This window comes from Lontra canadensis, unplaced genomic scaffold, assembly GCF_010015895.1.
Source record: "Lontra canadensis isolate GAN:19392208 unplaced genomic scaffold, GSC_riverotter_1.0 scaffold37, whole genome shotgun sequence".
Classification (NCBI taxonomy): domain Eukaryota; kingdom Metazoa; phylum Chordata; class Mammalia; order Carnivora; family Mustelidae; genus Lontra; species Lontra canadensis.
This window is the reverse complement of record NW_022631031.1, coordinates 7,686,783-7,710,606: the sequence shown is the minus strand read 5'-3', so window position 1 is coordinate 7,710,606 and position 23,824 is coordinate 7,686,783.

The following is a 23,824-nucleotide window of genomic DNA, read 5'->3' as shown; positions in this document are numbered from 1 at the left end:
TCCCTCAGCTTGTTAGAATTCACTCCCATCCATTTTACAGCTGAAAGCCTTGTTTCCTTACTGCTTTTTACCTGGATATTGTTCTCAGCTTCTAGAGGCCTCCTGTGCCCCAGGTCTGTAGGCCCTTTATCTTCAAAGCCAGAAATGGTAGATTGAGTCCTTCACGTCTGCTTTATGTCTTCTTGCTTCCAACTGGAGAAAATAATCTGTTTTTAAGGCCTTATGTTAACAAATTAGTCCCACCTTAATAGTTTATAATGATCTACCCATCTCAAAATACTTATTACAAGTAAGGATTCACATCTGCAAAGTGCTTTTTGTCATATAACATGACATATCCACAGGTTATTTTTGCAAGGTCATTTTCCTGACACAACCATAAATTACGAGTTTCCAAAAAGTAGCTTTTGGTTCAATATGGAGAACTTTCAGTAAAAAAGTTCTGTTCAACACTGGGGTTTTATTTGCCTTAAAAAGATCCTCTGCTTCCCAGAAGTGTTTAAGAACAAGTCCATTTCTTGGACTTTGAGAGATAAATATTCCTATATGCAGGCCCATAATTAAAATTCCCTTAAATAATTACTACCTTTCCTTACTGTTTTAATTATTTAGGAATCTTCTCTCATTTGAAAAATGTATGTTTTCTATAGGGTCCCTTGCATTTATTTTCTTGCTTTTTGGCCTAGTTACTTAAGTGATAAGAAAAACGTTTTTACCCTTCTAATCATAGGTCTGGATTCAAAGATGGGTAAGAATCTCAAAGAGTTTTCTTTCCTAACCTGATTTACATCTACTCTGTGACTTTAAAACTTAAATCAGCCATTTTCAACATTAAAAAAGAAGTGAAGACCTGTTATTTTGCCATAAATTTAGCTTTTATTGTCAACTTCCAGACCTTTAAACTCTACTTTATTTTTTTGTCTTAAATTACATGATTTTAGAACAGTAAGCATAGAAGAATAATTATATGTGCAAAAAAGGACCAGACTCATAATTATATCACCTACTGTTTCTAACATAACACATTATTTCTTAAATGACACTGAGATAAATCTGCAGAAGTTGAACTCCTAACATTTTTATTGTCCATGCCCATGTTTAAAAAATACATTATTGACACTGACAATAATTATTCTGGGAAAGAAAGTGATAACCTTTAAAATGTCAAGCTGCTTAAACTTTTCAGATTTTAAAAACATAGTATTTGTGAGGTACTGTCAAAAATATTTAACTAATAAGAGCTCTCCTGGAATGTGCTGACAGTAGGCTGACAACTCTTAGCCAAAGTAGGATCAAGGCGGATTAGAACCTTGTAGCAATTATCTATGTAAGTCCTATAATGGTCTTCTAAATGTCATGTTTGCAGGAAGAATGGGAAGAGATGCCTTAATGAGATATAGTGTGCCTGTGTTCAAGGACTCTAAATTGTGACTGCCATTAATAAGTGGTGGCAGTTTAACAGGATATATTACCACACTGGAATTATGAAAATTTTAGAGATTTTGCAGTGGACTTTCAAAATGACTTTATCTTCAAATACCAAGAGCCCTTGCCTAACATGTAAAATTGCTTGGTGCTGAATCATATGTAGGTATCACTTTTTTTTTCACTTTGGAATAGATTTTGATGTTGCACAAGTCAATGAACAGCAGAACTAAAATGAACACAAACTGTCACTTCAAAATTCATCTCCATGGCAAATAATGAAGCTGGAATAAAAAAGGAAACAAAACATATTTCCTGTCAGTCAGCTGTCAGGGTGTTTATTTGTTTCTTTAAGCAGAGTAGTCAGATAATAGCAGGGGAAACAAATTTTCACTTACAATGTTGTTTAATAAAGGACTTGGGTGAACTGAGATTATTTTCATTTCTTTCTTAGGTGATTCCAAAGTAAAATTCTTCCATGATTCTAAACCAGTCAGAAAACATTTTCTTCAAGTTGTCTTATCCATAGGAGAAGATAAATAAGCTAAAATATATATGAAAAAGTAAACTAAATGAATAAAATAAATTTGAAAGAAATAAAAGATCCTAACTTGTGCTTTTCTGCACTTGCATTTTTAGGCTAGTGATATCTGATGTAAATGAAAGAAAACTCATGTTGTTTGACATAAAATAACTTTTATTATTTATTTTAACTGGTTTCAAACCTGATACTGATATGAATGAGGTCACATGATTTATGTAGCCATTCTTGTTATGTAGAAGGAAATATCACTGAGCCTTAGGGATATTTCAATACCAAAGGCCACCAAAATGAATTACTTGAATCATCCCACTTAGAGCCTTCTGTTCATTCATAAAATACTTTTATAATCTGAGGTTCTTATGGCACAAATTATGGACAGGAAAACAAATGAGGTAAAACATTTTAGGTATTACCTTAAGAGGTGTTTTTCTTATAAATTACAGTCAGGTTCATTGTAGCAGGTAGGCGACTCTTCTTAAAATGCACTCTTGAAAACAGAACCTTCATACCAATTTTTAGATGCCTGAGTTCTGTTACGGTTTCTCAATCTGCAGACATTTGGATCTTGAATTGTATGCTAAATATTCTCTTTCTCCATTTCCTCAATGTATGTTGAGCTTCAAAATATGTTACTCTTAATTCCAATTCTTGTACATATTGAATGCAAATTTTCTTTTTATAGTTACTCAGTTTCTTTCTCTATTCCCTATCACTATCCTTCCTTTTCTTTCCTCTTCTCTTCCATTGCTTCTCCACTCACTATCAAGATATAACATTTTTGGGGGGTGGCCTGTTGCTCAGTGGGCTAAGTGTCTGCCTTTGGCTCACGTCATGATCCCCAGGTCTTGGGATCCAGCACCGCTTTCAATTCCCTGCTAATTGGAGAGTCAGCTTCTCCTTCTGCCCTCCCCCAACCCTGACTTGTGTGCTGGCTCTCTCTCTCAAATAAATAAATAAAATCTTAAAAAAAAAAAGGATAAAACTCTTCTGTGTGATTAGCCTCTCCTGGTCTTTTAAATTTGCCCTAATCTTAGTTTCAAATCACAAAGGAAATAAAGGTCACATTTCTACATTAAAATGTTATATAATTCATGTACACATTAATATTTGGTATAGACTTGTTCTTAGAGAACTTTCTTAGGCATTTCCCAGAAGAATTTTGCACATTGACATGAATATCATTTGAGATTTTAAGAGACATATAAACTATATAATTTATACCTTTAGTTCTGAATTTAATTAGCATCATGTTTACATGCTATAGACAGTTCTCTAAGAAGTAAGCTTTATCACTGAAATATAGGTTTTTTTAAGTATTAATTAATTAATTAATTTATTTATTGAGAGGGTGGGGGAGTGGGGAGGGGTGCAGAGGGAAAGGGAGAGAGAGCATCTCCAGCAGACTCCATGCTGAGTGTGGATCCTGACATAGGGCTTGATCTCATGACTCTGAGATCATGATGTGAGCCAAAATCAAGAGAACCGACTGAGCCATTCAGGCACCCCTGAAATGATAGTTTAGAAATAAACTATAATAACATGTAAAATAATCACAATTGTTATTTTTATCATTTCTGAATCTTCCAATAGTTTTCTCTTAATTAGAGAAAAGGTGGTTATTCTGGAAAAAAACCTTTTGTTCCATCCATTAAATAAAAATAAAATTATCAAAAAAGTATGTAATTTAGGATTCTGTTCTGTTTAATCAGAATGGTGCCTCTTTTCCCTTAAAAACAAGAGCAAACAGGTAGGTGAGGAAAATAAGAAACAACATTGTCAACACATATCTCTAATGTGAAAGATTTTGAGAATTAGGGATTTCTCTAATTGTATGTAGAGAGTAAATAGGTATATAATTAAATACTCTGTGGCTGCATGTATAAAATTCCTAATGGGCAAATGCATAAACTTGCATATTGTTTTATATATTCACTTTTTGGAGGGTCAAAATGTACACCAAGATATTAAAAGCTCTGAAAGCCTGGAGTATGGAAATACATACTAAATCTTTCTCAAACTCATTTGACTGTGAGCCTTCTGCATATTATTTTTTATAACCATTATTGACACTTCACAAAACACTCATAAAATAAAAATAAAACCCAAGTCTCTGGTCAGAGTATATTGATTAATTAAAAAAAAAACTCTCTCAAAAGTTATTAGTTTGATTCCTAGCCAGTAACTTTTATGTCTTTGAACTTTGGTGTGTTTATCCTACAAAATGAGTATCATGCAAATGATACCCACCTAACAGGGTAACTGTAAAAATTAAACAAGTATACAGAATTTAATTATAAATGATAAGGCACTAAACAATTAGTTAAGTAGAAAATGTATATTTTGAGAAGTATCATTTTGGAGTTACATTTATTTTCACATCCTCACTATGCTATTTGCTACCTATGGGGCACTTTACAACTATCTTTTGACCTGTGAACGTAAGTTTCCTCATCTGTAAACTGAGGTTAATATAATTAACTTACATAGAAAGAATTGGAGATAAAAGACTGAAGATCTATAATACAGTTGTTTTCCACTATATGATAATAATTTAATTTGGAATTTTATTTTTTAAATGTGTAATATTTGTTGTGAGTATGGTATCAGAGATGTGAAAAAATGAGAAAATGCATGTGTTATCAGAAACCGTATAAAAAGGGAACATTTAATTTTTCTCACAATATGAAAGAATAAATTACCATTGGTTTCAGTGTTTTCCAAGAAAAAAGAGAAGACAGTGCTAAAAATGGCAAGCCATTCTCTGTTTACCAGATCATTGAAAATAAAAATAATTATGAATAAATAATGCTAAATTTAATAGTTTGCATTGAGTATCACACATTGTGATAAGAATTCTATATTCAAAAAAAAAGAATTCTATATTCAATATCTAATAGACTCCTTGAAGTAGTTCTATGACACGGGTATTATTTTTTTTTCTTTAAAGGACTCAGATATATAAATGTAATAGTCAGTAGAAATTCTTATTAATTATTTGCAATACTTTTCTAGCTGAACACAGGTTAGGGGTACTTGCTAAGAGACAAATTTTAACTGAGGTCAGTGAGTTTTGACTAAAAGTCAAGGAATCAATTGCCAGTTCAAAATCTTCTAAAATTTTCTTTATTTTCTGGAATAATTACAGTGAATATTCAACTATGGCTGCCTTCCAGCTTTTCCCATGAATGACTGGAATGAACAGTTTATATTTCTCTAAATAAACCTGAATGGACATGTTGCAGGAGGAAAAAAAAAAAAAAACCTCTAATATATCAGAAATATATTCATAGTTGTATAGCTATTAAATGAAAAATCTGGTATTTGAACTATTCTCTAATACCAGAACTTCAGCTCATATTCTTTTATCTATTGTACCTGCCCACATAAGTACAGTACAAGATAGACCTAAGAATTATGAAAGATATTTCTGATGACACATGGGCTGAATCAATAGCACCCATTTTTACAGATGTTACTGTCAAAGCATATATAAGCAAGCTTAATAAGTATTTTTGTGAAGATTAGTGATAAAATGATGAAAAAATACATTAGAAATACAAAGAAGCTCAACTGTAGGTTGGGTACGTATATCCCATTGAAGAAAAACATGATGTTTTGAACTCTACTTTCCTTAAGAGCTAGCTCAACTTCATCTCTGTTTCATGGACTTATACTAATTTTCATACTTCAAGTAGAGTTTTTGTGTAGGACTGTCATAGTGACATGCAAGGGCAGTGAAAAGAATCTTTTGTAGTAGCACTCAAAAGAGTACTTTTCCCAAGTTTCTTCTCAGGACTTTTTAAACCACAGAAATTATTTAAAAGCGTATTAAAAGATGCAAAAGTAAGTGATCCATCTTAGAAAATGGAAAAGTAAAACCAAGATTGGACTGAGCTGGTAAATTAGACTAAAAAAAAATTAATTTAGAGGAAATACAACTTAGACTTGCAAATAATAATTTTAGGGTTTGGGGATAGAGATTTTGAAAGATTTTTGGCAAAGTCATTACTAGGCCTCTATTCTAAAAGATTCACAATTTCAATAACACAAGTTATGGAATACAGAATTAGGAAGATGTCATTTATCAGAAGAGAAAGAAAGCAGGCATATCCTGTATAGCCAGAGGAATTAGCTGGAGACATATTACCATGAAATACCTTGAAATGAAATACTCAACAAGAACCTCAGAATTCAGTGTTTTTATCTTATTAAAGGAATGCTTTATATTTTGCAGCAATTTTGTACTTGGATTTCCAAATACTTTAGAAGCAGATTATTATTTTCAATTATTCTATAAATGTGAAATAGAGCTTCAGCTAAATTGGTAAAGTTACAACACATAAATATAAGTTGAAGTGAAACCAAAGACTGCAGATTTTAACCCAGTGTATATAAGGCAAAGATACATTAATTTTAATTCAACTCATACCTTTCTTTGATCATGATAAATAATTACACACCACAGAAGAATAATACTTCAAAGACAAGTGACCTATTTTAATTCAAGAAATATTTTGTTTTCTTTATTCAATTATATTGAATTTTAAAATGCTAATATTTGAAATAAATGCTTTACAGATCACCTGGCTGGCTCATTTGGTAGAGCATGTGACTCTTGATCTCAGGGTTGTGAATTTGAGCCCCACGTTGGGTGTAGATATTACTTAAAAATACATTCCTTTTTTTTTTTTTTTCAAGATTGTATTTATTTGATAGAGAGCATGAGGTGGGGGAGGGTCAAGGGGAGAAACAGACTCCCTGCTGAGCAGGGATTCCAGAGACAGGTCTTGATCCTGGGACTCCTGGATCATGACCTGAGCTGAAGGCAGATGCCTAACCCAGTGAGCCACCCAGGCATCCCTTAAAAATAAATTCTTAAAAAACAAAGAGAAAGTTTAAAAATGCTTCATGATCATTCTTAAAAGAGATGTATTTCATTGTGAACTTTTATCCATTAATTTTTATTATATCAGTGCAGCCATTTGAATAAAATAAATTTTAAACCATCTTGTAGATAAAAACATTTCAATTTTCTAATTATTAAATTACCTTGAGCTCCAAAATTATTACCTTGAATGCTATACAAAATTCTTTGTTTCTCTGTGTTGTTATAACTGATTGCCCAATACCTGAAAGACCTGTAAATGAGGACTTTCTGAATATGTAATGGCATATTATATTTATAAAAAAGTAGTTAAGCCAATCTGTCATTGAGGGTAAAATGCTAGAATGTAGCAGCGTAAATGTCTGCTACACAGGCATCACACTTCCTGATTTCAAACTATAGTATGAAGCATTAGTGATTAAAACAGCATGGCACTGGCATAAAATCAGACACATAGACCAGTGGTACAAAATAGAGGGCCCAGAAATAAACAATTGCATATACAGTCAACTCATATTTGACAGGTGAGCCAAGAACATTCAGTGCAGAAAGGATAGTCTTTTCAACAAAGAGTTTTGGGAAAACTGGATAACCACATTTGAACCTCTACCTTATACCACTCAAAAAATGAATTCAAAATGGATTAAGACTTAAATATAAGACCTGATACCATAAAACTAGAATGAGCGATAGGGAAGAAGCTCTTTGACATTGTTCTTGGCTTTCTTTTTTTTTCTTTTCTTTTCTCTCTCTCTCTTTTTTTTTTTTTGACATGACTCCAAAAGCGTTATCAACAAAAGCAGTAATCAAAAAGTAAGACTACATAAACAAAAGTTTCTGCACAGCAAAAGAAACCATCAACAAAATGAAAAGGCAACCTATGTATGGCAGAAAATATTTGCCAACCATATATTGGATAAATGATTAATACCCAAATACAGAAAGAACTTATGCAACTTAATAATGAAACTGTAATCAAATAAAAAATGGTCAGAGGAACTAAGTAGACATTTTTTTCAAAGAAGACATACACATTGCAAACAGGTACATGCAGAGATGCTCAGCATAACTAATATCAGGAAAATGAAAATCAAAGTCACAATGAGAAATCACCTCTCACCTATTAAAGTGGTTATCATCAAGAAGAGAAGAGCTAACAAGGGTTGGTGAGGATGTGAAGTAAAGGTGACCCTAGTATACTTTTGGTGAGAATATAAATTGGTGCAACCATTATGGAAAATGATATTACATTTCCCCAAAAAATTAAAAATAGAATTACCATATGATTCAGCAGTTCCACTTCTGAGTATATATACTAAGCAACTGAAAACAGGGTATCAAAGAAATACTCACACTCCCATGTTAATTGCAACATCATTTACAGTAACCTAGACATGGAAACAACTGGCATCTGTCAACGAATGAATGAATAAAGAAGATGTGGTCTATACATACAAGGGAATATTACTCAGTCACGACAAAGAAGATCTTGCCATTTGCAACAACATGGGTGGACCTTGAGATCATTATGCCAAATGAATTATGTCAGACAGAGAAAGACATATGCTGAATGATGTTTCTTATAAGCGGAATCTAAAAAAGCTGAACTTGTGAAAACAGAGTAGAATGGTGATTGGGAACCCTCATGTAGACTTCTGGTGCCATATTTCTGCTTAGCTCTTTCCTCTACTTCATCATACTTCACAAATCAGTCCACTCAATAGCCTTACTCTGCAAACTTAGTCTTCGGCTCAGCAAGGCCATGTGCATGTGCTCGGACTCCAGATAGCTGCACCACAGACCAGAAAGTGCCTCTGCAGAAATTTGAGACAAATATGGGATCTCCTTATGTGTCCCCTTCCCTCATGTATCACAGTCCTGTACTACCTCTTTTCTAATACCTGAAAACAGCTGTTTTATAGATTTCTAAATACTAATTTCTTTCCTATATTAGTAGGAAAGCAAGGCTTATCCCAGTTACTCCAAGAGACTCAGAAGTTTTAAAGACTTCCAGATATTCTTAAAGATGCCATAGAAAGGTTACTGTGAGTAACCTTTGAGTGCATTTTCAAGAAGTTATAAAACTTTTTTTTAAAGATTTTATTTACTTATTTGACAGAAAGAGAGGTCAAAAGTAGGCAGAGAGGAGGCAGAGAGAGAGGGGGAAGCAGGCTTCCCGCTGAGCAGAGAGCCTGACATGGGGCTCGATCCCAGGACCCTGAGATTATGACCTGAGCTGAAGGCAGAGGCTTAACCCACTGAGCCACCTAGGTGCCCCTATAACTTTTAATATGACTAACCCCACTTAGAATTATGCTTTCATAGGTGTTGAATTATTGGGGTGTTAAGAAAGATAATGGGGCTAATATATTTAATTGTAAAGTTCATTTAGTTCTCTAAAGAAAGATGTGTCATTAGAAGAAGAGAGGAGTCTGGTTGGCTCAGTTGGTTGTGTCTGCCTTTGGCTCAGGTCATGATCCCAAGTTCCTAGGATTGAGCCCCACATTGGACTCCCTGCTCAGTAGGGAGTCTGCTTCTCCCTCTGCCTTTCACCCTGTTCCTGCTGTCTCTCTTGTTCTTGCTCTCTCTCAAATAAATAAACAAAATTTTAAAAAGAAGAAGAAGAAGGAGAAGAAGAAACTGCCACCACCACTGCGACCACCATCCTACTCTTTAATAAACCAAAAAAATTTAAGTGCACCTTCTGAAATGTTTAGAAATGAAATCCAACTGAAGTAAATGTCTTCAGTTTCAATAATAACAGAGAAACCTGAAAGAGTAGACATGTTTCTTAGTATTGAACAATCTTACTTATCAAAAGTAAAATTGAGGGGCACCTGGGTGGCTCAGTGGGTTAAGCCTCTGCCTTCGGCTCAGGTCATGATCTCAGGGTCCTGGGATCAAGCCCCGCATCAGGCTCTCTGCTCAGCAGGGAGCCTGCTTCCCTCTCTCTCTGCCTGCCTCTCTGCCTACTTGTAATCTCTCTCTCTCTGTCAAATGAATTAAAAAAAAAAAAAAAGTAAAATTGAAATGAAAACTTCTAAAGACAAAATTTCCTTGGAAAACCATTAAATTTAGTTATTATACAAGGTTTGTTTAAGGATATTTTTAATATTAGCCAAACTTTGATTCCATTTCAGAGATCAAACTAACAAATAGCCCAACTATTTCAGTAATTAAATCACAGCTTGATAAATACTTCCTCAGTTTAACAATTTTACTAGAATAGATGCATACTTTAGTTAAAGAAAAATTAAATATAGATCATTGATGACCCTTATATTTCACTGATGTTTGTTTGCTTTTTAAATTTAATCCATCATAAATGTTCCTTTAGACTCCAAGGGCTACTGACAGAAAATCAGCTAGCTGTCAAGCAGAGTTCATGTTACTGAAGCAATGTGAATTATTATTATTTTTTTATGTGAGGAAAAAGTAACACAAATGGAAAACAGCTGTCAGGCATAATTCAGTTCATTATTGTTTAATGCAATAGACAGAGATAAAATCTTATGAAATATTAATTCCACTAAAAATAGAAGCACAGTCATGGACATTTCTCTCAGTTCCTTACAGCACTAGGGAAGCCAGCATAAAGCCGTCTGATCAACAAGAGATTCTGTGTCACCGATCTTCACTTTGTCACAGAAAAGGTTTCAGAAAAGTCACATTATTTGTGGGCAGTGATGTCAGAGGAGTCTTCCTTTTATTCTACAATCCAAATGGAATAATTATTAAAAAGTGCTGGATAAATAATATATCTAAAACCCTTAAGATACTGTTATAGATTATTTACAAGATAAATTTCATAATCAGTTAAAGAGTATCTGTTTTTCATGGTGATCTTCACCTGATCTGGTTAACAAAGTAATTATCCATAACATATTTTTTTCCAAACAAAACAATGGATCTCTCCTCCCACCAAGGAAAAAGTGATGAGTTCTGATAAGCTGTAATATTAATATACTCTTCTACTCTACTAATTTCTTCTTAATCTGAACAATTCTATTTAAAGCACAATTTTACTTTTTACTCTCCTCTCCAAAATATTTCCATAGCTTTCTATATTTTTTAGTAATTAAAAAATTGTATTATGGCATGTAACATAAGAGCTTATGACCTGATTCTTGTCTGTTTCTCCAGGTTTATCCAAAATATTTCCATTCTCCAGTCTGAATTTTATCCTTGATAATTTTCTCACATTGTGCTTTCTTGACCTCAGAATCTTTGTATTAACCTTCCACCTCCCTACTCTTTCTAGTTGTAGGACCCACTGATTTTTATTTTCTGAATTTCTCTAAATTTCATTCTTAGTTTTCTTTTTTTAAAAATTATTTTATTTACTTATTTGACAGAGAGAGAGACCACAAGTAGGCAGAGCAGTAGACAGAGAGAGAGGGGAAAGCAGGCTCCCTGCTGAGCAGAGAGCTCGATGCGGGGCTCGATCTCAGGACCCTGAGATCTTACCTGAGCTGAAGGCAGAGCTTAACCCACTGAGCCACCCAGGCACCCCCACTCTTAATTTTATTCTCTAAATTATAATTTCTAAATTACACATCATTTACTTCAGGGGACATTCTCTAAACTCCTTTCATGAGTAGAATCAATTGTCTATTTGTCTTCTTACCTCTTTGTATTTTTTCATAACTGTTACCATTCAATTTTTAAATTTTATTTTTAGAAGATTTCACTTATTTATTTACTTATTTGAGAGAGGGAAGAAGCATTCAGAGAGGAAGAAGCAGACTCCCCAGTGAGCGTGGAGCCGGATGCAGGATGTCGGGCTTCATCCCAGAACTCCAGGACCATGACCTGAGCAGAAGGCAGACAATTAGCTGACTGAGTCATCCAGGTGCCCCAAATCATACCATTTTAAATTAACCGGTATCATGGTTCTTTGACTAAAGTGGTCCATATACACTCTGGAGTATTATGCCTCCATCAGAAAGGATGAATACCCAACTTTTGTAGCAACATGGATGAGACTGGAAGAGATTATGCTGAGTGAAATAAGTCAAGCAGAGAGAGTCAATTATCATATGGTTTCACTTATTTGTGGAGCATAACAAATAACATGGAGGACATGGGGAGTTAGAAGAAGGGAGTTGGGGGAAATTGGAAGGGGAGGGGAACCATGAGAGACTATGGACTCTGAAAAAACAATCTAAAGGGTTTGAAGAGGTGGGGGAGTGGGAGGTTGGGGGAACCAGGTGGTGGGTATTAGAGAGGGCATGGATTGCATGGAGCACTGGGTGTGGTACAAAAACAATGAATACTGTTATGCTGAAAATAAATAAATTTAAAAAAAAGTTTTATTTATTTAAAATAAATAAATTTTAAAAATTTAAAAAAAAAAAAAACAACATTTCCCCGGCGGGGGGGTGGGGTGGGAAGTGCATCTCTGTCATTATAATCTGAGCTCCATAAGACCAAGTATAGTGTCGGATTTGATTCATCTCTTTATGGAATGTCTAGAACAGTAGGCATTAATGTTTGTGGAATAAATGAATGAAGGGTATAATTACTCCATGAACCACAGATTAGCAGTGGCATAAAAGGAAATAGTTTTTAGGCTAGCTATATCATCAGTAGAGTTAACACAAATATTTTCACTTAACCATTAGGCAATGGTTATATGGTATGTATGAAGGGTAAACATATTAACTGGCAATAAATTTGGCCCTAAGTTTCATTCACTTCATGATTTATTTATAAAGTTCTTTATTTGTTTCATACATGTAGGACTCTCTTTTCACTAAGAATCTACTACTTTATCTGCAATGATAGGTATTCTGCAATATTTTTTCACATTCTTAATATATTCTACTTTTTTGGTTATTTTATAGACATAATACATATTTGATTTATTATATTGAAATAGATTTCACATCTCTACATTTTAATATTAAAAACAGTAAATGCCATTGAGAAACATCACAGATACACATTTGATGATTTATTCTTCCTATAGACAGGGAAAACCAGTTTTGTACATTAAAATCATACTTTAAATCAGTTGTTTCCTCACTGTCGGGACACAAACATATCAACAGTGCATTGAGTCTCCCCTTTTCAAAGATTCTGTAGGTGGTAAGGGACAGAAGGAACTGGGCAGGAAGCACTATTTTCAGGCTGCTACTTAATAATCTCTGATTTCATTTATGGTTTTTTGTTGGGGAGAAGTATTCATCACAATCAGCAAGCAGCCTTCAGAGGAACTTAGACGGTCTGTTTTGAAGGAGTGTGTGATGAGAAAATGGTCATATAATGATAAGGGAAAAGTGATTCTCTGTGCTTAAAAAAGAAATTTTAATGTGAACTATTCATTCTGTACAGTTACAGGTAAGAGAAGCATAGAAACTAAAACTAAAATCACTATATATATAGAAAAAGAGAGTTTTAAATTAATTCAAATTAAAATCATGTTCCTTTTTTCTTTATTTTATAATCAAATCTGTTTCCACATGAGTTTAGAAATTATAATAATTACAATACTTAAATAATCTATGTTTTACATAATAAAAACCCTTTTTAAATTTTCATAATACTCAAAGTGGCATCTCTATCATAGTAATTTTCTTTCAAAGGACAGAAAGATTATTGTCAGGAACATTTTATTTTGTAGAAAATGAGAAAATTAAAAGTGTAATTATCTTTTCTTACTTTCAAATTAAATCACCATAGGTATAAAATTGTCAATTGAACAAATAACTATATTTTGGGAATTACATTTTGGAACTCATGAATACCTAGTATACTTGAAATTGTATTCAGTTTGCAGCCACAAAGAAAAAACTGCATTTTTTTTCTCTTGACAAATAAGATTGTTTTATTTATTCATAATGATTTAGAGCAAAACATATTTTCCAACTCTCAAAGCTTATTTTTTGTATGGTAATTGAATTAGTTTTGTGACTAACATATATGTATTTGGGTTCTCCAGAGAAACAGACCAATAAGATTATCTATATCTACATTTATATCTATATATAAATTAATTATAGGAATTGGCTCACATGATTATAGGTTGAGAAATCCTCATGATCTGCTTCTATAACTGGATACCCAGGAAACTTGGTGGTGTAATTCAGTCCGAGTTCCAAGGCCTGAGAACCAAGAGCAATGATGTCTGAGGATAAGAGTGAATGTCCCAGCTCAGACTAAGAGCAAATTTGTATTTCCTCTACCTTTTTGTTCTATTCAGACCCTTAACATATTGGATGATGCCCACCCACATTGGTGAGGGTGATCTTCTTTACCTGGTCTACCAATTCAAATGCTAATCTCTTCCAGATACTCCTTCACAGATACACCCAGAAGTAATACTTTACCTGTTATCTAGGCATTGCTTAGCACAATCAGACACAAAATTAACCACTACAGTATAATACCAGGATAATAAAATATGTGAGGTAGGAAATATCTGATGATTTTCTTCCTAGATTTGCCATTATACCATTAAATTCCTTCATGGGTATCTGGGCTTGAATTTCAATTTAATTGAACTTAATTGAGAATTCATTCGGTTCTTACATGGTTTCTTCTTTTTATCACACCAAACCTACTGTATGCAAAAAATTTTCTATCAGTAACTTACTCTTTAATATATGTTCTCTTCTTTTTCTTGCTCCTCCTTCTTTAGTTCTAGAGGAAGTTTACATGCAATGTCCTAAAATAATTTAGTTGCTTTTTGTTGGCTGGATATAAACATGGTTTCTCCCAAAAAATTAAGCTTATCTATGAAAAACTTACCCTTGGATGTAAATTTTAAATTATCCATCTGGGTGTGTTGTATCATGAGACTTCTGGATTTACCCAGATGTAGAGGCACACTTTTCTGGGATTTTAGCATCAATTTATACCGTGTGATATGTGTGCAATCTCTGTATACAGTTGTAAATTAGGATTGCTGTGTCCTTCATTTCACACTCAGGCATCTTTTAGCCTATACTCGCTCTTCTTTTTTTTTTTTTAAGTAGACTTAATTTTTTAGAGCAGTTTTAGATTCACAGTAATTTTGAGCAGAAAATATAGATTCCCTTATCTCCCTTACACCCACACATATAAGTGCCTCCTCAGTTATCAACATTCCTTCCTCCCCCCAGAGTGATACATTCATTACAGTTGATGAGTCTACACTGACACATTATTATGGGTCAAAATCCATAATTTACATTAGGATTCACTCTTGGTGTTGTATACTCTGTGAGTTTGGACAAATATGTAATGAGATGTACTCACCATTATAGTATGATTCAAAGTAGTTTTACTGTCCTTAAATTTTTCTGTACTCTCCCCGTTCCTTTCTCCCTCCTAACCTCTGGCAACCATTGATCTTTTTACTGTCTCCATAGAGTTGCCTTTTCTAGAATGTCATGAAGTTGAAATTGTACATTATATAGCCTCTATTCCTTTTTGACAAGTATAGTATCCCGCATTTTCCATTCATACTGTCCTCTTTTGTAGTAAGAAATACACACTTAAATCACAGTCACACATAGGAAATTATGTAATAAATTAATTCTTGAATTTTTCTGTGTCCAGCAAGTTATAGACTCTTCAGTCTTTGGAAGAAAGAAATGCTTTTTCCTATTGTAACCTACTTAGGAATTAATTAAGCAGACTTCATCATACAAATATTTCTATTTGGACAACAAAAAAATTGGTCTTGAGAAGAAGACATTTGGTATAAAGTTCATAACATTTAAGAAATATTCATAGAGCACATATTAAATGTTCAATTGTATGATAGGTGGTACAATTCAGTTTTTGCTCATTTTTTTTGTCTTTTCACTGCTTGCAGAATGTTCCATTTTTTTCTTTAAAAAGTGGGTGAAATAGATTAAGGAGATTAAGAGTTACACTTATCTTGACAAGCAATAAGTAATGTACAAATTGTTGAACACTATATTATACATCTGAAACTAATATAACACTGTATGTTAACTATATTGGATTTAAATTAAGATGAAATAAATTAGCCTTGTTTCTAGCACCTCAACTACAGAAAATAAATCTATTCTTGGGGTTGCTGTATTCATTAGAAATAAATGTAATTTTTCAGTAGGCTAGGAAAGAAATACATTTTGAACTCTTCAAATGTTTTACCAAATTTGTCATTTTCTGTAGCATCCAGTATAAAGTCTCTTTCCAATAACATTTAAGAATCATATTATCGAAATCTGAGGCTTTTATCAGGATGATATATAGTCAGTGTTCATCTGTTAAAAGAAATATATGTGGGAATGTCTGTGTGGCTCAGTTGGTTAAGTCTCTGACTCTTGATTTCAGGTCAGGTCATGATCTCAGGGTTTTGAGACTGGGCACAAGTTGGGTTCCCAGCTGGAGTGGAGCCTGCCTAGGATTCTTTCTCTGTCCCCATCTGCTCTACCTATCTCCACTTGTGCTTACTTTCTCTCAAAAGCAAAGAAAGTTTAAAAAATAAAAAGAAAAAGAAAGACATGTCAGCTATGTGATAACAATCAAAAGCTTATGAACAATTGGCTTTGAAATGTGATGTTTCACTTAAATTGGTTATTAATTCAAAAGTCTTTTGGGGTGCTTGTCTGGCTTAGTCGGTAAAGCAGGGAATTCTTGATCTCAAGGTCATCAGTTTGAGCCCCACATCGGGCATAGAGATTACTTCTAAAAAAGTCAAAAAATAAAAGCCTTCAATAAGTGCCATTAATCACCTACACAGAATTTGCATGTGTATGCAAATTGGAATAAGGCACAAACTCTAACCTAATAGATTTACAACCAAATAAGAAAATAGAAAATGGAAATAAATTAATATTGAAAATCACATACCATATAAATTTCAAATAATGTGATACAAGCGTTCAGGAATGAGAAAAATTATTTTAGTCCTATGTGGAATGAAGCTCTGATAAGAAGTTGCAAGTATGTTCTTTTGATGATCTTTCAAATTTATTTGATTTTCAATATGCCTATTTTTTTCTTAACTTTCAAAAAAAAAGGCATGCTCATTTGAGTCAATCTGAGATATGAAGAATTTGGTAAAACACTTATTATTCACAATCTATAAACATTTGAATGTAATTCCAAAATAATATTTCAGCATGTAATCAATGTACACAATTAATTATTAATTATCTTATATTCCTTTTTTGGTAGTAAATCTTTGAAACACAGTATGTAATTTACAATTACAGAATACTTTTTTTTGTGTTTTTAGGGAGAGAAAGAGAGAGCCCATGGGAGCAAGTGGGAGGAAGGACAGAGGAAGAGGGAAAGAGAGAATCCTAAGTAGGATCCATGTCCAGTGCAGAACCTGACACAGGGCTTGATCTCATGACCCTGAGATCATGACCAGAACCAACATCAAGAACTAGATGGTTAACCAACTGAACCTCCCAGGCACCCCTACAATTATAGTATAGTTTGACTTTTACTAGCTTAAATTTAAGAGCTCAGTCAATAGCCACCTGTGGGTAACAGAAAATACTGAGCAGTATAGGTCAATAGAGGATAAATCAGTCAATGTGAAAGTATTAATTCAGTTGTGTTCTGTGTTTCAGAAAATTTAATTTAGTTTAGTTTCTTTGTTTCAGAAAAATAGTTTAGTTCTGTGTTTCACATAAGTCCTAAACATTTACAGTCTTAAACTGTAAACAGTCTCCTTTTTTTATTTGACTTAAGGAGACATAAACAGTCTACTTTTTTGTTGTTGTTGTTCCTTTCAATTTCTATTGTATGACAATTATGTTTCATGCATTTTCTCACTAGGCTTTTCATCTCAAAAATGTTTTACTTGTATGATTTCTTAGGGATTACCCTAACTATTTTTATATAAATAATATCTATTTCCTGTTTAGTCAATTATGTTTTAAATTCTACTTCAGTCTTAAAATTTTCTAATTTCCTTTCTGATTTTTTCTTTGACCAATGAAGTATTTAGAAATGTTTTTCATAATTTCCATATGTTGGAAAGGACTTTTTGACTGATTTATTTTTTACTGATTGCCAATTTAATTCCATTTTTTCTTTCTTTCTTTCTTTTTTTTGTTGTTGATTCCATTTTTGTCTGCAGACATTCTTTGTGTGATTTCAACCTATTTAAATTTATTGAGACTTATTTTGTGGCTTAGCGTATGTTCTGTTCTACAGAATGATCCATATACAATTAAGGAGAATGTGTATTGTGTAGCTTATTTGAACTGTTCTATGAATGTTAGTTGATTAAGCTGAATGACAGTGTTGTTACAGTCTTCTATATCTCCTGAGTTTCTATTTAAATTGTTCTATAAATCAGTGAGTGAAGAAATACATCGCTAACTAATATTGTTGGATTATCTATTTCCTTTATATCTTTGAGTTTTTGATTGATGAATTTTTAAGTCCCTGTTCTCAATGTGTATACATTTATAATTGTCATACCTTTTGGAAACAGTGACCATGTTATCATTATGAAATATTTCTTTTTATCATTCAGAAATTTGTCTTAAAGTCTGTTTTGTATAAGCATTTAAAATCTCTCATAGTACTGTTTATGTAGCATACATTTTTTACTTTCAACCTATTTGTCAGTGAACTGAAGTGTACTCTTAAATACAACACATAGTTTAATCTTGCTTTTTAATCCAGTTTAATAATCTATGCATTTTGATTGGAGTGTCCAGACCATTTACATGTGATTACTGATTCTTATTTGACAGTTTCATATATGTTTTTCATATATCTCCTTTTCTTTTAAAGATTTATTTATTTATTTGAGAGAGAGAGAGAGAGCACACACGAGCGCATAGGGGCACAGAGGTAGAAGAGAATCTTAAGCAGACTCCATGCTAAGCACAGAGTCCTCAGTGATCATTATAATGTCCAGGGCTTGGAACCTCAGGAAGTATCTCTGTTACGTGCTGTATGCACTCTGCTGCTGTGTTATGGCTGCTCAATCCCTCAGGTCAGTTCTCTGCAGAATTTCTCCTTGCCTCTGTGGAGAGTATTTGGACCTTGACCACAGTGTAGTGAGGGTTAACTAGGTGTGTTTTTGTCTGCTTGCTAAAAGAGACCTGATTCTCTTTCCACTAGAGTTGAAGCTTTGCAAGCTTTGTGGTAGGTGTGGTGCATGCAGGGTTTGTGCTGGTCTTCTGGGGGAGGCGTCCATGACACTTGTAGCCAACTTGCCTGAGAAAAGCCATTACCAGTGGAGCACATTGGGGCAGACTTGGTGTAAGCAGGTTAAATAGCCAGTATTGGTTCTGTGTTGTTTACTGAATTTGGTTTATGCTGAGGGGTGGGAGAGGGAAATGGCACTTGCTGGTTCTTTTGGCTATGGAGAGGCAATGCCACCTCTCACAGATATGCTCCAAAAAGTACAAACTGTCTCAGTTTATGCAGCCTGCCTGGGATCATTTGCCTGCTTCTGCTCAGGAGTAGGGCAGGGTCCCCAGGTCTCTATCACAGCTAAGTCTGGGGACCTTTGGAACTCCAGTCTCTGAGACCCACTGGTTGCAAAAACAGGAAATTCATCCCTTCTCCTTTTCCCAGCCAGTGGTTTTGGGGAACTCTTCTCTTTGTGCTTGTCCCTGTGTACTCCACTCTCTCTCACCTTTCTCCATAACCAGGGTTCCCTCCCCTCCACAGCGCCCACAGTCTGTTTCTCCTCTATAACAAGTCTCCTCACTTCCCATCTTCCTTGAAGTAGCCTCTTCTGTCCCTTTAGTTGTGCAGTTTGTTCTATCAGTCCTCAGGTTGCTTTCTTCAGTATTCATAATGATTTGATAGTTATCTAGCTATGTTTGAGGGACAAAGCAAGTCAGAGGTCCTCCTACTACACCACCATCTTTGCCTTAGTAAAATTTTTAAATTTTAATTACTGTTACTGTACTTTTCAACTTGAGAAATTCCATTTGGGTCTTTTTCATAATTTCTATCTCTATTGCTTACATTTTCTTAATTTTTTTAAAGTGTGCTTTCCTTTATTTCTTTTAATATAGTAGCTGTTTTGAAGTATTTGTCTACTGCTTATTAAGCAACATATGAGAACATTTGGAAACTTCCAAATTCTATGGACAATTCTATGGACAATTTTTCTCCTAAAATATGGATCACTCTTTCTTATTTCTTTCAAAATTGAATATTTTAGGTAGCATGTTGTACCAATTATAGATTTGATTTTCCCTCTGAAATTTGTTTTTGTTATTTTGTGTCTCCTTTTCTATTTGTTTCTTGCTTTGATAACTTGTCAAACTAAATTTGTGAAACCAGTCTCACTTGCAGTGGGGTACTGCAGATGTCTCTAATTTAAAAAAAAAAGGCCTTTATTTTTTACCTTTTTTTTTTAAAGATTTTATTTATTTATTTGACAGACAGAGATCACAAGTAGGCAGAGCAGCAGGCAGAGAGAGAGACAAGGCAAGCAGGCTTCCTCCTGAGCAGAGAGCCCGATGTGGGGCTCGATCCCAGGACCCTGAGATCATGACCTGAGCTGAAGGCCGAGGCTTAACCCACTGAGCCACCCAGGTGCCCCAAAATACCTTTATTTTTAAACCTGACTTCATAGATGTCATTCTTACATGTTTTTAGATTTGTGGACAGGTAAATATTAGATAGAGATTTGTGACTAACTACCTCAATCTAGGAAGGCTTCTGTGTAATGTCTCTGCATAAGGGAACACACTGAAAGCTCAGGCCATTTGTAAGTCTTTCTGTCTTTTACATTCATTGGACTCTTTTGCATCTGCTATTCACATGTGCTTATCCTCCGCATTTTCTGGATTTATGAAGCTGGTTGGAACTCTGTCCATTTTTCATTATACATGTACACAGGCTTAGGGAAGCATATGCTTATTCAACCATGTAACTTTAGGTAGTTAAGGCTGTTTTGTCATTTCTACCAATAATGCCCACTGAGTGTGACTATTACCTACTGGTTCAGTAAGTTAGATTGTTTTTTGTTTTTTCCCAAATAGCTGAAAACCCACCACTTCTATGGCCTTTACTGTCTGACAGAGCTTCCACACCAGTGTATCTATAAGGTAGGGATGGGGGAGAGATGGAAGCAGTCTTAAGCCACAGTGCCACAGATTCAGATGTTCTTGCTGAAGATCAGCAGTTTTTCAAGCACAAATAAATGCACTGACTATTGTATGCCTTTGGTCAGTTGCCAGAGAAGTCAAACGGTTGCTTTTATTTTATCTAGCTTCATATTTACTTTATGGGGAAAGCCTTTGTCAGTTTTCTCATGGCAGTGGGTGGGGCATAGACAGATGTTGCTATAGTATTTTTTCTTGCATGTGTTACAATATGAATTATGTTTTAAAATTTGTTTTGGGGAATAATGTGAGGCCTAGAATGATATTATATTTCTCTAGAGATTATTTGGTTTTCTTTTTTCAGTAGCCCAGGTACAGTAGCACTGTGGATTAAAATGACTGCCAAAATTAGCTGAGGATGCTTTCTTGCAGCCCAAGTGTACTACTAGATTACAGTGCTTTAAAACTGTTTTCTCCTGCCCTCATCCCTTTATTAGACTCAGACACCAATCTTATTGTCTTAAATCTGTAATAGAATCAAGAATGTTGTTCATCCTCAAAGTCTCATTCCTTCCATTTCTGGAAGTTCCTAAGGGTAAAATATGGCTCCAAACTCTGCACTGAAATCCCAGACCTTTAATGGGACAGTGGTTTCAGTTGCCTAATTTATCATTAATAGAATCCTAACTTATTATTATTTTATCATTAAATTTGTTACTTAGTTTTAGCCATTTTTATTTTAAGCAATACAGTTCTATTTTTTATTTCAATTTTTTAACACTTTCTATTAAGGTTGTATGTTATCTAATTTGAATGGTAGTAATCTTATTTATAATTCTACTAATAATTAACTGTATATTTATAAGAATTAAGCTTAATTTATATTTATCCAATGATGGGTATCTAAGGAAAAAATGGTAAATTATGTCTTCCAGAATGATTTTACCTGCTCTTATATTCCATCTCTTATTATCTGGACTGTTTTAATCTGGAATTGAAGAAAATTTATTATAATAGTATTGTCAAAAATCATTCTAGGATTTTCTTGTAAGCTTGTTCTCATGTCTACAACATTCTGTTTTGTTCCATATGTTTAACTGATCACAAGTTCACTAGTAATCCTTTCATATACTGACTTTCTTATTCCAAATATAAAAATATGTGACTAAATATTATATAGTTGACCCTTGGAGAACACAGGTTTGACCAGCATGGGTCCGCATAGACTTTTTTTTTTTGAGAAATACAGTATAGTAGTACAAATATATTTTCTCTTTCTTATGATTTCTTTAATAAAATTTTCTCTACCTTACTTTATTATAAGATTACACTATATACTATATATACTATATAAAATATGTGTTAATCATGTGTTTATGATATTGGTAAGGCTTCTGTCCAGAGTAGCTTTTTGGGAGTGAAAGTTATAAGCAGATTTTTGACTTTGCAGGCGGGTTGGCATCCTTCACCACTGTGCTGTTCAGGATCAATTGTATATTCAACAAAGTTTCATTCATGAATTAAAGCAATAATGAGATAGTCTCACATACAATGATATGGAGAAGAAACCACTCACTTGCTTCCTGAAAAATAAATGTAATTGTTAACCTGCTTAACAAAACATATTGTATGTATGTGCATCTATTCCTATTGACTTAGATTATTTTTTCCAATTCAGCCATAAGTTGGAGATATTTATTCATGTTGTTAAACATTTTTTTTCCAAATTACACCTTTAATGACTATGTAGAATTAAAGTACATAGATATATTATCATTTATTTAACCATTAATTTGTAAGTCAAGACAACAGAGTATTAAGAATGTTAGCTCTAGGATTTAATTGCTTGAGGTTGAATTCTAGCTCTGAAAATTAGTAATAATGTGAATTCCTAGGTAAGTAACTGAAATTCTTCCTGCTTACAAGAATAGCTACTTGATGGAGTTGGGAGAATTAAACAAGCTAATGCACATAAAGTTTATAGAAGAGTGCCTTGTACCTCATAAGTAATAATGTTAATGCTTTTAATTTTTTCTTTCTTGTTAAGCTTATTTGTCACCTATAAGTTATTGAATAAGACCAGATTTCTATCAATTAATCTTACCCTTACAGTATCTAGCAGAAATTTCTTGAAGTATCTGGCATTTAAATGTCATTCCTCCCTAGTTTCATTTCTTCCTTGTTTTATACAGTAATTTGGTCATTACAATGAGAAATGTTGAATGTGTATGCTGGTGTCATCATCTCATCTGAAAGTCTGCCTAGTTTGTATTGAATAGTTCAGCATTTTATAAAAAAGCTTTACTTACTTCCCACCACTAGTTTTTTTTTAGCAGTCAGTGAGATTTTTTAGCTTTTAAATAAGTCATCTGAGCGTCTCCTCCATTATATGTATTATTTTGGATTGTGACACAGATTGTGACCTTGTGTGCACATTTTCACTAGTTCTTTTTTAAAAAAGCTTTAGTTGTAGGTAGAATGTAATGCATTGCACTACTGGAGAGATTAATATACCCAAATGCAATCTGAACACAATTTCAGGTGAAATATTAACTGCAAAATTCTCAGTTCCTGTTAAAAGTAAATTGTCTTTCTTAAAAGAAAAGCAAAGTTAATAGTGTATAGTATACATTAATAAAAGAGTGAAACAAAAACATTAACAACTTGAAATCTTATACCCAGGAATGACTCATCATCCTTGAATATTTATTTTTTTACTATCATATTGTATCATGTCATTTTATTAATTCATCCTTTCAATAATTTTTTATCATTGTTTTTTGAGCATTTGTATATGCAAAACACTTTTCTAGGTACTGGGGATATAAAGTGTACAAAATAATACCACTGGGCTCATAAAGCTTACATTCTAATTATAGCCTCCTGCTTAGAGTTTTATAAAGGGGTTTTTCTTTCTTCTAATTTATTCCTAGGCTATGAATCCAGCTGACTGACTTATTCTTTTTGATCTGC